General features: G+C 46.7%; 1 protein-coding gene, 1 long non-coding RNA gene and 1 other non-coding gene across 18 annotated transcripts in view; 2 read left to right on the top strand and 1 right to left on the bottom strand.

The window, feature by feature from the left end:
• The window catches only part of PPP1R42 (protein phosphatase 1 regulatory subunit 42), an 80,260-nt gene extending 78,363 nt beyond the window's left edge, over positions 1–1,897 (bottom strand). For 11 of the 14 annotated variants that reach the window (XR_013635294.1, XR_012157174.2, XR_012157176.2 and 8 more), the window contains exon 1: positions 1,700–1,897. The gene's annotated coding sequence lies outside the window, so the exon portion shown is untranslated. Of the gene's footprint in view, positions 1–605; positions 667–1,645 lie in introns of all 14 variants that reach the window. The other 3 variants (XM_078851520.1, XM_078851521.1, XM_078851522.1) reach the window with 3 other exon arrangements.
• Positions 1,751–13,510, top strand: part of LOC140906636 (uncharacterized) — a 32,166-nt gene continuing 20,406 nt past the window's right edge. The window contains exons 1-4 of one of the 3 annotated variants that reach the window (XR_012157178.2): positions 1,751–3,287; positions 4,141–4,577; positions 4,989–5,753; positions 8,282–9,185. This is a non-coding gene — a long non-coding RNA (uncharacterized LOC140906636). Of the gene's footprint in view, positions 3,288–4,140; positions 5,754–8,281; positions 9,186–13,510 lie in introns of those variants that run through there. The other 2 variants (XR_012157177.2, XR_013635295.1) reach the window with 2 other exon arrangements.
• On the top strand, positions 12,587–12,676 carry TRNAY-GUA (transfer RNA tyrosine (anticodon GUA)). The gene is given in 2 exon segments: positions 12,587–12,623; positions 12,641–12,676. It is a non-coding gene; the product is annotated as a tRNA-Tyr (tRNA).

Here is a 13,510-nt window from a genome sequence, read left to right as displayed (position 1 = left end):
ATATCTGATATCCTTAAGGGTTCAAAAATGTAACTCTAAATTAACATTTGTCTATTACTGGGGTTGGTGGCAGGTCTTATCCTAATGATCAGGGGTTCTCAAACTTCATTGCTTTGCGACCCCCTTCTGAAAACAAAATTATTACGTGACCAGGGAGGGGGTGGAGCCCAAGCTCTGCCACCCTGGGTGGTGGGAGAGGGAGCTGGAGCCTGAGCCTCACTGCCCCAGGTGGGGGTTGAGCTCAGACTTTAGCTTCAGTCTAAATGCTGGCCCTGGTGACCCCATTTTGGGGTCCTGAACACAGTTTGAGAACCGCTGCTATAGATGCACCAATTTGGAGTTAACACAACTCTGTAGTGCTGTTTGTGAGCACGCAACTTTAAAGTGAGTAAAAAATTAATACTGAAAATGTGCCAAACCTAGTTTTATCACTTACAACACTGATAAGTATGAAAATAAAATATTAAAAGACCACTGCAGCCTAAATTCTTAGGGAGGATTGACCACATGCAAAGTCTAAAGTTCAGCAGCTTTCAGTTGTACATGTACAAAACAATTTTATTTAGTTTTATTTAATGGAGAAAGTATACTTTTTTCCTACTCACTTAATTCAAAATGGGCTGAGCAGATTCTCCTTAAACTTTCCCCCAGAATTTCACCAGTGACCTGAGACAAATCATGGAGAGCATAGTGTTATCAACTCCCATGAAATTTGTGGTTCTTCTTAAATCCCAGCGCCTGGATTCATGTGACTACATGAGAATTTAAGCTTTCTTAAAAAAAACAAACACACATTTCTCTCTCTCATGGTTGTGGATCAAAGCTTAAAAATTTTTGGTGCCACACCCAAAGGCACATAGTACCAACTCCACATTTATTGTTTTAAAAAGCTTGTTATTTTTAAGCCAATATGATGATCGGCTCAGGTCAGCAATACTAAAAGTGTCACAGAAGAAATGAAGTCTGAGAAACTAAGCAGCAGGTGAAATGCAAGAAGAGCATCTGATGCGACTTCAGTGCTTCCTGCTGATACAGGCTTCTACCCACACTCTATACCAGGGGTTCTCAAACTGGGGGTCAGGACCCCTCAGGGGGTCGTGAGGTTATTATGTGGGGGGGGGGTCGCGAGTTGTCAGCCTCCCCCCCAAGCCCCGCTTTGCCTCCAGCATTTATAAATATGTTAAATATACAAAAAAGTGTTTTAATTTATAAGCTGTGCTGTGTCACCGGTACAAAAGTTTGAGAATCACTGCTCTGTACATATCAGGCCCTAATATGCCATGGAGCCACCCAGGGGTGCTGGAACAATTTGTATAGTGGGGATGCTAAGAGCCATTGAATCAAACAGTAGACCCGGTATGTAATGGAAACCACTTCAAGCCAGGGCATGCTGCAGCACCCCACACCCCTAGTTCCTGCCCCTATGGAGCCAGGGTGCAGCCTTCCCCACAGCTCCCTTCCCCACCCCCCTTCTGCCTTCCCCCCACCCATCACTTCCCTCCGCCTTCCCGGCCCATCTAACCCAGTGTGGTGGCAGCACCTCTCTGCCCACCTCCACCCATCTGTTCCATCCACGGCTGCGCCTCCCTCTCCCCCAACTTCGGCCCAGCGCCGCCGCCCCTAATCCCCCCAGCGACGGCAGCACCTTCCCTCCCTCTCCTGTGCTCGTGGCCGGTCGCCCCGCGCCCACCACACGCACCGCCCCCCGCCGGCCGACCAGCGCCAGCCTTGGTGCGGGGCGTGAGGGAACCACGCGCGGGTTCTCGAGCCGTCCGCTTCAGGGCCGGTTGCTAGAGCGACAGAACGCCCGCCGCCGAGGCTGCCGGGTGGACGGTTCCTCCGCCCGCAGGAGTGGGAGGGGCTGCAGTCCTGCGTCGAGCCTCCCGCTGGCTCAACTGCCGCCGAGGGTAAGGGGGCGGAAGGGAGGGAGAGCAGAGGACTCGCGCGCATGCGCACTGGAGGCGAGAGCGCCTGGGGTTGCGCCTCCGTGTCAGATTTGGGGGGGGGGGGTTCCCCGGGAAACTGGGGCCTTTACCGTGCAAACCCTCCGGGGGGCAGAGCACTGGCCCCGTTTCCCGTCCTCCCAGGGCTGCTGGTTGAGCCGCTGGCTCCCAGCCCCTGGCAGGAAAAGGCGCCGAACGTCCGCTGCTGTGCGAGCTGCCACCAGCGGCCTCCGGGCCGCTGCTCCCCCGGCCCTGACGGTGGCTGTGGCGGCCCCTGAGCCGGCCCAGGACTAAGGCCACAGGCTTATGCCGCATGCATGTCGAGCGCATCGCTGGGGGCAGGCTGGGAAAGGTGACACAGTTACAAAATAAAATTAAGAAAAAACAAACCAGGAGCCCGTTCTGGCAGGCACACTGTGGTAGAAGTTCAGGATCCTAGGGCCCTGTCCTTAAATTAGGCGAAAAGCCCTCCCTCCCCCATCCCAGGCAGTCAGGCACCATTCCCAGGCAGCAAAATAGTGTCTGCTGTGGGGTGACGAGGTGTCTGGTCTCCGGCCCGCACCGCCGACCGGGCCATTAAAAGTCTGGTCAGCCTTGCTGCAGAACGAAGGCAGGCTACTCCTTGCCTGTCCTGGCTCTGGCACTGCACCCCGGAATTGGCCAGCAGGTCTGGCTCCTAGGTGGGGGGCACAGGACTCTGTGCACTGCCCCCATCCCAAGCCCTGGCTCTGCACTCCCATTGGCCAGAAATGTGTGGAGATAATGTTTTGAGTTTTTGGGTATTTACATATGTATGAGCAGGGCCCACAATGTAATCAACAGTTTCTGTCTATACTGTATTCTGATAGTTCAGAGATCAAAAGAACATCCTAGCACAGTGGTTCTGAAATTTTTGTATTGATGACCCCGTTCACACAGCAAGCCTCTGAGTGCGACCCCTCCACCCCAAGAAATTAAAAACACATTTTTAAATATTTAACACTATTATAAATGCTGGAGGAGAGGCGGGGTTTGGGGTAGAGGCTGACAACTTGTAACCCCACACGTAATAACCTCGTGACCCTCTGAGGGGTCACGACCCCCAGTTTGAGAAACCCTGTCCTAGCATTTAAATGAATTGTAAACAGGGGATATCTCGGTATTCATCTCTTGAAATGTACTGTGAATGGTGAAGGAACAAGCAAATGGCCCGAGCCTTTGGGATTGGTAGAACCTTTTCTTTTATATGAAGAAATAAGATTTACAGAAATTTCCATCATATTTGACATGGGTACCTGGATGGAGGCCTGAGGCTGGATCACTTTAAGAGAACTGTGTTGTCTGGACTTCTGAGTAACCAGTAAGGTAATAAAGAAGCTCTTTCGTGGTGGCTTGGTTAATCTAAGTATTGTAATATTGACCATTTTTTTGGGGATTTTCTGCCCCGTTCTTTGCAGTTCACCCTAATTGAGTGACCACAGCTGGCTCCCCATTAGGACCCCACTCACAAAAGCACTTTGGGATTCTCAAGGAGGAGACACTATGTAACTTTAAATTACAAACAATGTTGTTATGCTTTTTAGGAAATGCCTTGAACAGGTGTAAATTGAGTACCTTCTCCTTTAGGCAGGGGAAGTGTTCCTTCAATAAGGGATTACTCATTTTGTGCGGTACAGACGCTTCCCGATTCACGCAATCATTCCGTTCCGGAATGCCTTGCGTAACTTGAATTTTGTGTAAGTCGGAAACATATACCCGACCATTACGCAAAAAAACAAACAAAAAAAAGCCCTCCTATTTCTAGCTACAGAACTTTTTCCATAAATGCGGATTTGTGTAAGTCGGGTCTTGTGTAACCCTGGGAGCGTCTGTAACTGCAGTCCTTCAAGATGTTTGTCTCTGTGGGTGCTCCACTTCAGATGCATGTGTGCCTATCAAGCCCTTGATCAGAGATTGTCAGTTAGCAGTGTCTGTTTGGCCTGCTCATGTGCCCTATGCCTCCTTGTGCCAGACACTGAGACTATATAGGGGTGTGCAGGCAAACGCCCCCCCCCCCCGCCCCAGTTTCTTCTCCAACCAAACAGTCCCTAAGGAACAGTCCAAAGCAGGGGGAAGGTGGCAAGGTAGTGGGGCACCAAATAGGTATGCATATCTCAAAGAACTGCAGTCAATGCATAAAGTGAGTAACCTCATCTTCCCTATGCATTCTCCACTTCAGGTGACTTCTGAGCAGTATCCCCAGATGCAAGAGGAAGCTTCAGAATAGAGTCCAGAAGTAAAGACAGTATTGCAGAACCAAAGTGCTGCACTGGATCTGACACCATGGATCAGGGCCTAATGTTTCACAAACATATGTATTGAAGCCCATATAGCAGCCCTACGTACTTCAGATACTGGTACATTCTTCAGTAGTGCGGTAGATGTTGCCTGCAATCTGGTTGAATGTGCTGTCTCCCTTTGGGGGTCAAGGGGAGGGGATGAATGCCTGCAACATCATAGCAAGTGATAATACATCTAGATATCCATCTCAATAGTCTCCGATTAGAGATCAAGGATCTTGTGGATCTATCCGCAAAGGAAACAAAGAGGCTAAGTGACTTCCTAAATTGCTTGATCCTATCTAAATAGAACGCCAGTGCCCTTCTAACATCCAAGGTATGTAAACAGGATTCCTGTAGAGAACTATGTGACTTTGGGAAAAACACTTTTAGATGATTGGATTGATTAAGGTAGAACTCTAATAGAACCTTAGGTAAGAATTTAAGGAGTGGACCTAAAGAAACTTGTCCCTAAAGAACACTGTAAATGGGGGGAATCTGCCATCAAAGCTCTAATCTCCCTGACCCTCTGGACCAATGTGATAACTGCTGAAAAGGCCATCTTCATAGATAAATGAAACAGAGAAACAGATTGCCTTTTGTTCAAATGGAGGTCTCATAAAGTAACTGAATACAAGGTTGAGGTCCCAGGTCAGGGTGGGGTTTGTAATCTGCAGACAGAGATTCCCCAAACCCTTAATAAACCTAGAATATAAGAGATGAGCAAATATGGAGAATCTTTCTACAGGATGATGAAAGACTGATATTGCAGCCAAATGGACCTTAACTAAAGAAACTGGGGTCACCAGTCAGTTCAGATCCAACAGATAATCCAGGATGTCTGAAAGTGGCACCAAGTCAAGCAGGAGGCAGCGATGACACCACCAATGGAAGAATTTTTTCCATTTCTGCATGCCGTGAGGCAGAGGACTGGTAGGTTTGGATAAAATGCATGACTTGTGTCTTGTGACAAGAGATAATGGTCAGGAGCTTGGATGATGGTTGGACACATAGATGAAGCAGGTAAGGGTAGTCCGGAGATTGGGGTCTCGGTACCAAGAGGTGCTCAGTACCTGTGAGGAATGGGGATTCTGGTTCATCTGTTATCAAGAGTTGCTTAGTATATCTGAACTCCTGTGGTACCAAATAGGGGATTGGTACTGATGCAGAAGCCAAGGCCACTGCCTATGGAGCAGGGGCATACCGAAGTAGAGGCTGGTGGAGTCTGGCGCCATTGCTTGCTTGGTGCCGAAAGTGCTGTATGCCTGGGTACCAACAGCTGGGCTGAACTCAATGATGCCAGTCTCAAGTGTCTGTGCTTTCCTTCCTTCCTGGTAGAAAGTACTGAGGCCCTATCAGACCCATGTCTCTCCTTTGTGCTCTAGGATTTTATGGCCTCGCTGGTACTGCAGGAGGAATCCTTCAAGTCAACAGTACCGAATTGAGAGGTTGAGGCTTTGGAGACCATAGATCTCACCAGGGACCTGGACTTTTTTAAAACTGGCACCTTAAGGTGAGAATCTATGCCACCCTTTTAGGAAACCTTTACTGAAGCCTCCAAAGTCTTATGTTTCTTAAGGGAAGCCTGCACTGAGACGCTGGATTTGTCCAGTGACAGATGTGCAGGGTGACTCCTCGCCAGACTCAGAAGCTGGCCGAAGGGAGCATTCCATCATAAACAGAGAGATTAAACTCAGACTGCTATTCTTTGCCCTGGATTTGAGGTGTTACCCCGAGAAATAGATTTTGGGGCTTACATCAAATAATCTACCTATCACCCCCCTCAGTCTGTCCTTCTGAGGTTTCTGAGGTTGTTAAGGAAACATTAAAAGGACACAGATATAACCTTCCAATAAAATTATTGACACAGGCAGTATTATTTTCCTTAATAAAGTATCTTTTTATTAATGTAACTAATAATCCCTATTACACTATAATCTAAAAGAAACAATCAGACACAAATCCCTAATTGTGAGTTAAAGAGCATCTAAACTGCAATAGCATACCGTTTAAATGATTCTAAGCAGTGTGCTTTGCTACAGTCTGTGCTGTAGCCGGTCTGTGCTGACAGCAGTTCTTATCTTATACTTTTAAGTTTAACATAGATAAATTACAATGAAGACATACACACACACACTTCAAGCATATACAGGGCCTAATACTATACTAAAACTATGCTACACTGTATGTGATAAAATAACTTACTTCCTCTGCTGATTATTTGTAGATGTGAAAGTTGCCGGTGCTTGCAGCTGTTGCTGCTCCCGACTCCCTCTCTCTCCTCAGCAGTATTCTTTTCAGAATTCTAAGCTGGTGTTTTCTCTTCCAAAGTGAGAAACGACATTTGGGAGTTATTCCGTCCAGCAAGTCTTCTGTCCTCTTGGGCAGCTTTCCGATATCTCTCGCAACTGTCTCATTCAATTGCCTTATTGAACTCCTGGGGGGATTCTGCACCAAAAAAATTAAAAATTCTGCAAAATTCTGCATATTTTGTCAAAATAACACAATATAATTACACTAGCTTCAATTATTTTGGTAATTTATTTCAAAATACCTGTCAGCAAGTATGTCTGTAACAATACAGACAACAAAAAAGATTCAGAAAATGTTTTTTGACAAATAGATTCCTTACTATGCATATTAATACAGAACTCTGAGTAATGGTTCATTTAAACTACAATACAGAACCATATTTCCTGCACCCCTCAGAAGCAGTGCAAAGACTTGGGGGAGTCAGAGGTAATGGAGGAGCTGAGGGAGAGGGAAGTAATTGCTGGGAAGGAGCCTGGGTGTGAACTTGGAGGGTTGTTGGGTCTGGGTGGGAAAAGTATAGAACAGGTTTTTTTTTGGGCGCAGGGATTGTTAGGGAGTCCAGGACCAGATTATGCCATTCTGAGGCCCTAAACTATGTCAAGTGTAAGAGGCCCCATACCATAAAAAAAAGAATTATTTTCACAGGAAGGATATTGAATATATAAACACGAAAGCTTTATATTTGCACATATACAAAGTAAAGTTGTACAAATAGAATAATAATCTAACTAAAACACGTCTTGCAATATGCCTGTTTGTAAAATAGTTTCAAATTAACATATTTTCATCTATGATTTCTTAATTAGTAGATATGAAAACTTTATATCTACAGCAACACAAAAGCAGTTACAGTTAAACAGACCAGCTTACTTCATGGAAGCAGTACAACCTGCAGTATGTCTGTTGGCACATCACATTAATTTTAACACTGAAATTTAAAATATTTTCTTTTGTGATTTTTGGAGAGCAAAGACATTGATGATGTCTTCAAACGATAAGCTATGGAGTTTGTCACTTTCAACACACAAAATGCTTAGGGCAAATAGCTTTTCTTGCAGCATTGTTGTCTGCAGTTCATTCTTGATATATTTCAGTTGTGAAAATGACCTTTCTCCTGAGCAGTTTGTTACCATTAGATTAAAAAAAAAAGCCACAAAATCACTTTAAAAAACCAGTAAAAAATATTATATTATAAATATTGAAATTTTATATATATATATACACAACAACAAATAATATTTTATTAATATATGTATGCCGAAAACCTGTGTTATTTTACGAGGATATTTCTGTGAAAGTTAGTGCTATTTTATCTATGTTCTCACAGGAAAACAAGAGAGGATATATAATTTTTTTTACACCATGAATTAGTAAAATTATCTTTCTTTTCATATGAATAAATGAAAAATTGTTTGATTAATTTTGTTAGGGAAAGACAAAGTTTATCCAGATTATATATAAAATATATTTACAAATGTTTATTCTGATTTAATTTTCACTATGAAACAATGAATTGTTCAGATTTTTCTTTTGCCATACTATAAAAATACAATGTATTATGTATATGATATGTGATTTATAAGTCTATATAAGAATTTTTACATAGCATACTACCTATAAAAAATATTATCTTGCGTACTCCAAACCTGCCAAGCAGAAAATCCCAGTCTTTTTTCTAGGCAGACATCTCTCTTCGCGTTTGCTTTTCTATCCTCTGTCCTCCCACAGGACCACTAATTAATCTCGAGTAAAGACCTCGGACACACAGAGTGACAACAAGCTATATGCACAACAGAGAAAGAAGAAATTTACAAGAAAAGAGACTGGTAATCTCTAGACAGCCATTGAGAAAGTGAGAAAAACTAGCCTACATTCAAGCAAATATAATGAATATTTAATAGCCTATAAATCATATATGCACATAGTTTAAAATAACTTGCTCAAAAAGTACTCAGAATATTTTGATATATATGTATATCTTCCTTCACTTCTCTCAAAACCCTCTATTTATCCTTTTGTCAGCACTCTCTGATATTTATTGTGAAGGTTCCCGAAACTCAGGGAGGGAAGCCAACACAAATTTATTCTCTTCAAGATCCACTTGACGCAAGTCCCTAGAATGATCACCTGCAAACTCAGTCATGTGAAGCATGGATAGCGCATGAAGCAGAAAGTGGCGTGCCCACTAAAATACACAATTGTACATATGTACAGCTCAAAAGAAAAAAGAACACACTAACACCTAAGAAAATGATACATGACGTCACTCCCAGGACGAGTCCCATAGGAGTATGAGCTTGGCAGGATTGCTTAATGACACTGCCATCTCGGACCTCACATTTTTCCCAGTTTTATCAGCTGTGAGATTATTTATTTATTTAAATAAGTTATGAAGGCATGGTCAGAATTTTACCAGTAGCAGCTGGCCAACAAAACGCTGCTTAGGAAACTGATAGCAGACTTACTCATAGAAATACTATTTTTACAAGTGCAATTATCGTTTTTTCTCAGCTCTGGCTTCCCACCTGTCAATAATGAAGAATTAGTGAAGGGTAAGGGTATTTGTGTAGCCAGATGTGTATATTTTTGTCATATTTCAACAAAAATGTCTGTAATTTAGAGAGAATCTTCTTTTTCCCATATTTCCTTTATTTATCAACTGATTTTGATAAAATCTGAAATGGAGTCAGTTTTTTCTTTTTTAGAGACCCCTCATATTGTGAGGCCCTAAGCCAGGGTGGGCAAACTTTTTGGCCTGAGAAAAAGGCCACATCTTTTACCCACATCTGGTAACTTTTTACCCACATCTGGGTAGGGAAATTGTATGCAGGGCCATGAATGTAGGGCTGGGGCAGGGGCTTGGGGTGCAGGAGGGAGTGTGGGGTTTGGGAGGAGGTGCAGTGTGTAAGAAGGGGCTCAGGGCAAGGGGTTGGGGTGCAGAAGGGGTGCAGGGTGTGGAAGGGGGCTCAGGGCATGGGGTTGGGGTGCAGAAGTGGTGCGGAGTGTGGGAGGAGGCTCAGGGCAGCGGGCTGGGGTGCTGGGTGCAGGAGGGGTTCAGAGTGCGGGCTCTAGCCCAGTGCTGCATACCTCGAGCGGTTCCAGGGTGGTAGTGGCATGCAGCAGGTCTAAGGCAGGCATGTCTGGCAGTAGCTCCTGGGACTGGGGTGGGGGAGGCCTGTGTGTACCACCCCCAAAGCTCCCATTGCCCGTGGTTCCCTGTTCCCGGCCAATGGGAGCTGGAGGGGGCGGTGCCTACAGGCAAGGGCAGTGCACGGAGCCCTCTGCCCCCACCGCCATGGGCCGCAGGGATGTGGTGCCAGCCGCTTCCGGGAGCAGTGTTGGGCCAGGGCAGCCAGGGAGCCTGCCTTAGCACCGCTGCACCACCGGGCTGGCAATCCCATGGGCCAGATTGAAAGAGGGTTGGGCCATAGTTTGCCCACCCCTGCCCTAAACCGTAGCTTAGTTAGTTTATGCGTTAATCTGGCAGTGCTATCAGGGAGCTTCCCCCATGCAGACTGTGGCTGACCCCTAGCCTCTCCAATTCAGTAAAGCATATCTGCCCTTGTCCTCATGTGTCCTTGCACCCCCCGTCCACATGTGTCCCTCCACCCTCACTCAGACACTGCCTCCCCCTGTCCCCATGTGTCTCTGTGCCCCCCAATCAGACTCTTCCCCCCTGTGGCCCTGCACGTCCACTCCAATTCAACCCTTGCTCCAGTCTGTCCTCCCCCACGAGCGCTTATGAACCCCTGTCTGTGATTCCCAGCAGCCCCATGTGCCCCATACTATCTGTCTCATGACCTGGCCCAACAGGCACTGTGAAGGCGGTGCTGCAAGCTCTTTCTCTTTCCTATGGTAGCTGGGGATGGCTGGGAGCAGCTGCCCTGCTCTAGCACCACAGCACCCTCCACAGTGGGCAAAAGGCAGAACTTCAGCACTTTCCAGCATAAGTTATTTTCTGTGGAAAAAAATAAAAATATGCGCTGCACATAAATTAGGCGTGCGCACGGTGGTGGAAAATTCCCCCAGGAGTATAACTTACTAATTTATACACTGTTCAATTGGCCATCAGACCTCTATTGAGCAAGCTTGATTCATCTACTTAGCTAACCTTTCACCTTTCATACTGACAATACTCACTACCAAATATTACCTCATTTTGGTAACCAATGGAAACAGCCCTGAGCTGGCCAAAGCCAGTTAAGGCTGAGGCTGTTTGAACTTTTCTGTCACCCTTTTACTTTTTGTACTGCACATGCTCATTGTCATACATTATCTCATTCTGCACATGCTTGCTTAAACTGTTTTTTGCTTTAGAACCAAGATTACCTCATCTGACCTTACTACTCATGCTCCAGGACATTTTCTTCGTGACAATACCTCATTTTATATAATTTTTACTATTGGGCAAGCTCAGCCCAGAGATACTTCATGGCCAGACCTCATTTTACTCTCAGCTCTGGTCATGTGCCTTACAACATCCAAGGGTAAATGTCGTGCAGTTTTTCTCTGGTAAAATGACTCATGCCAGTTCCAGAGAGACAAGACAGGGGCACAAAATGGAGGAGAAGAATTCTTACACTATCAGAGAGCCCAGCAGAAGTTGCACATCTGGAAAACGAGAACTCTTCCAAGCAATGGACACACTTAGAATGCCGTCGCTTACAGGTAAGGCCTCTTGGCAGGAGAGGCAACATTTGAAACCTGGCAAGACAGGCATACCCTGACAAGAAAAAACATAACTATCCCCACTGGTAACGAGAGGAGTTAAATGATCCTTTCACTACTTATCTAACTAACTGTAATTATACTAATTTCTGGCAAGGAGCTGCCGGACTAACCGTAGGTAATCTGAAGCTTTGCTGTCCTTGGCCTGTGCGGCAAATAGGCGCGCAGGGAGGCAACTCGTCGCCTTTACTTTGCAGTTTTTGCTCTTCTTGTCACGAACAGAGGCGTTCGGTATGTGTGGGAGGGCAAGGCCTGGGCGTGTGTGAGTTTCTCCGATGGTCTCTGGAAAGGTCTATTTTGTTGAAAGGCAAGAAAGGGGAGCAGCGTGCTTTGCTATATCACGTGTCCTTGTTGGGTGGAGGTCCTTTCCAAGGTGGTGTGCAAGCATAAAGGTAGTTTGTTTTGCGGTGTGAAGAGATCCCTAGATGGGGTGTACGCTGAGTTGACAGTGCGTGGCGGACGGGGCGGGGTCTCCTTGTGATTGTGTGGGGAATTAGCTCAAACGGTAGAGCGCTCGCTTAGCATGCGAGAGGTAGCGGGATCAATGCCCGCATTCTCCAGGCGGCGGTGGCTGCTGCTGCTGCACTTCCTCTCCCATCTTTCTCTTTTTTCCATCCCCACCCGTTTGCACCCACATCACAGGGTTTGTGTCTGTGCAGAAAGGAGCGTTGCAGTAAGCCTTTTGTCCTGAGGCAGCAAAAGGGGCAGCCTCTCTTTCAGGAGAGTGTGTGTCTCAGTTCTTTCCTTTTGCCAGTCTCTTTGTGTTTTTTTTTTCCTGAGGTAGGCGCGGGAGGTGGAGTCGGGTGTGAAAGGGTACGAGCAGGAATGTGTCAATTATTGACGAAGGGGAAGGGGAATGGACGGAGAAAATGTTGTGTTTTAAAAGGCCCCTTTCAAGCCAGGCAGGAGGCTGCGAACATGTTTTCCATTGCACCACCGTCCCTGTTCTGGGTGGGAATCAGGGCTGGGGTCCCAACATTGTGCTGCGCGTGCTTGAGACACTCCCGGGTCCCCTGTGGTAGGATGCTAGCGTTGCGCCCCCTGGCGTTCCGTTCTTACCTTGCGGCATTGTCTTCGTGCCATGCCTGTTAGGGAGCCTTTGAGCGCTATGTGTGTGCGGCCTTGCCGTTGGGTGAATTGAGGGTAGAGTAGGCGGCGACCCGGCAGCCGGGAGGATGAAGAGATAGGTGTGTGTCGCTTATTCTTTTCAAGGGCTGGGCAGAGGCAAGCCTATAATTATCAGTTAGTGCCAGTGGCACTTCTGCCTGACACCTTGAGTCACTCGGGGCCCTATGCACCTGTCTTCCTTCGATAGCTCAGCTGGTAGAGCGGAGGACTGTAGGCTTAATACCCCTGGGAATCCTTAGGTCGCTGGTTCGACTCCGGCTCGAAGGAGTGAGCTTTTGGTTCCACACTCTTCTTTAGAGCTCCCGCTCTGGCCGCTGCCACGTTTTACTGCATTCGTGCGAGACTGGCCTCTGGAGGTCGGCTGCATTTAAAGCACCACTTGCCACTTCTTTCACCTACCACACCTGCTTCCAAGTACCTAGGCCACAGTTTACGCCTTTATAGGCTGAGTTCCTTTTTTTCGCCCTCCCGCACTCACAACGTAGTCATCTAGCTATGGATCTCAGGCTTCAGAAGTGCCATTCATCACCCTGGTAGCGGGGCGCCTTTGTCATAAAATAGACCGGCTGTAGCTGTGTCCCCAAGCTGTCTTCGGGGTTTTTTGCCTGGGGCAGAGGTGTCGCAGAAACGTGGTTTCTGGTGGCGGGGAGGAGAGGAACGTAGGGGGAAAAGGAAAGGCCCTTTAGTCGCTGAGAGTCCCTTGTCCTTCAGGCTCAACCTATTGTGTGCGCTGCGGACGGCGGGCTATTATGCTCAACGTTGTAGCAATGTGTGCCTTTCAGTGGTTTGCTCTCTCTTTGTCCATCTTTTCTCGGCATCACAGAGCTCAGTTTGTAGAGTAGTGCGAGGGAGCGGTCCCATTTCTTTCCGTTTTGGGCTTTTGTCCATGACATTTGTCGAGCTGGGATGTCTTTGGGCAACCGCGATTGCAAAGGCTTCTGGCAGAGAATTGCTAGAAGCCCAATCTGGTGGAATATCTGGCAAGGAGCTGCCGGGCTATCCGTAGGTAATCTGATGCTTTGCTGTCCTTGGCCTGTGCAGCGAATAGGCGGCCAGGGAGGCAACTCGTCGCCTTTACTTTGCAGTTTTTGCTCTTCTTGT

Source organism: Lepidochelys kempii, chromosome 2 (assembly GCF_965140285.1).
Source record: "Lepidochelys kempii isolate rLepKem1 chromosome 2, rLepKem1.hap1, whole genome shotgun sequence".
In the NCBI taxonomy this organism is placed as follows: Eukaryota; Metazoa; Chordata; order Testudines; family Cheloniidae; genus Lepidochelys; species Lepidochelys kempii.
The sequence above is the reverse complement of the archived record's forward strand: the minus strand, read 5'-3'. Positions and strand labels throughout refer to the sequence as shown.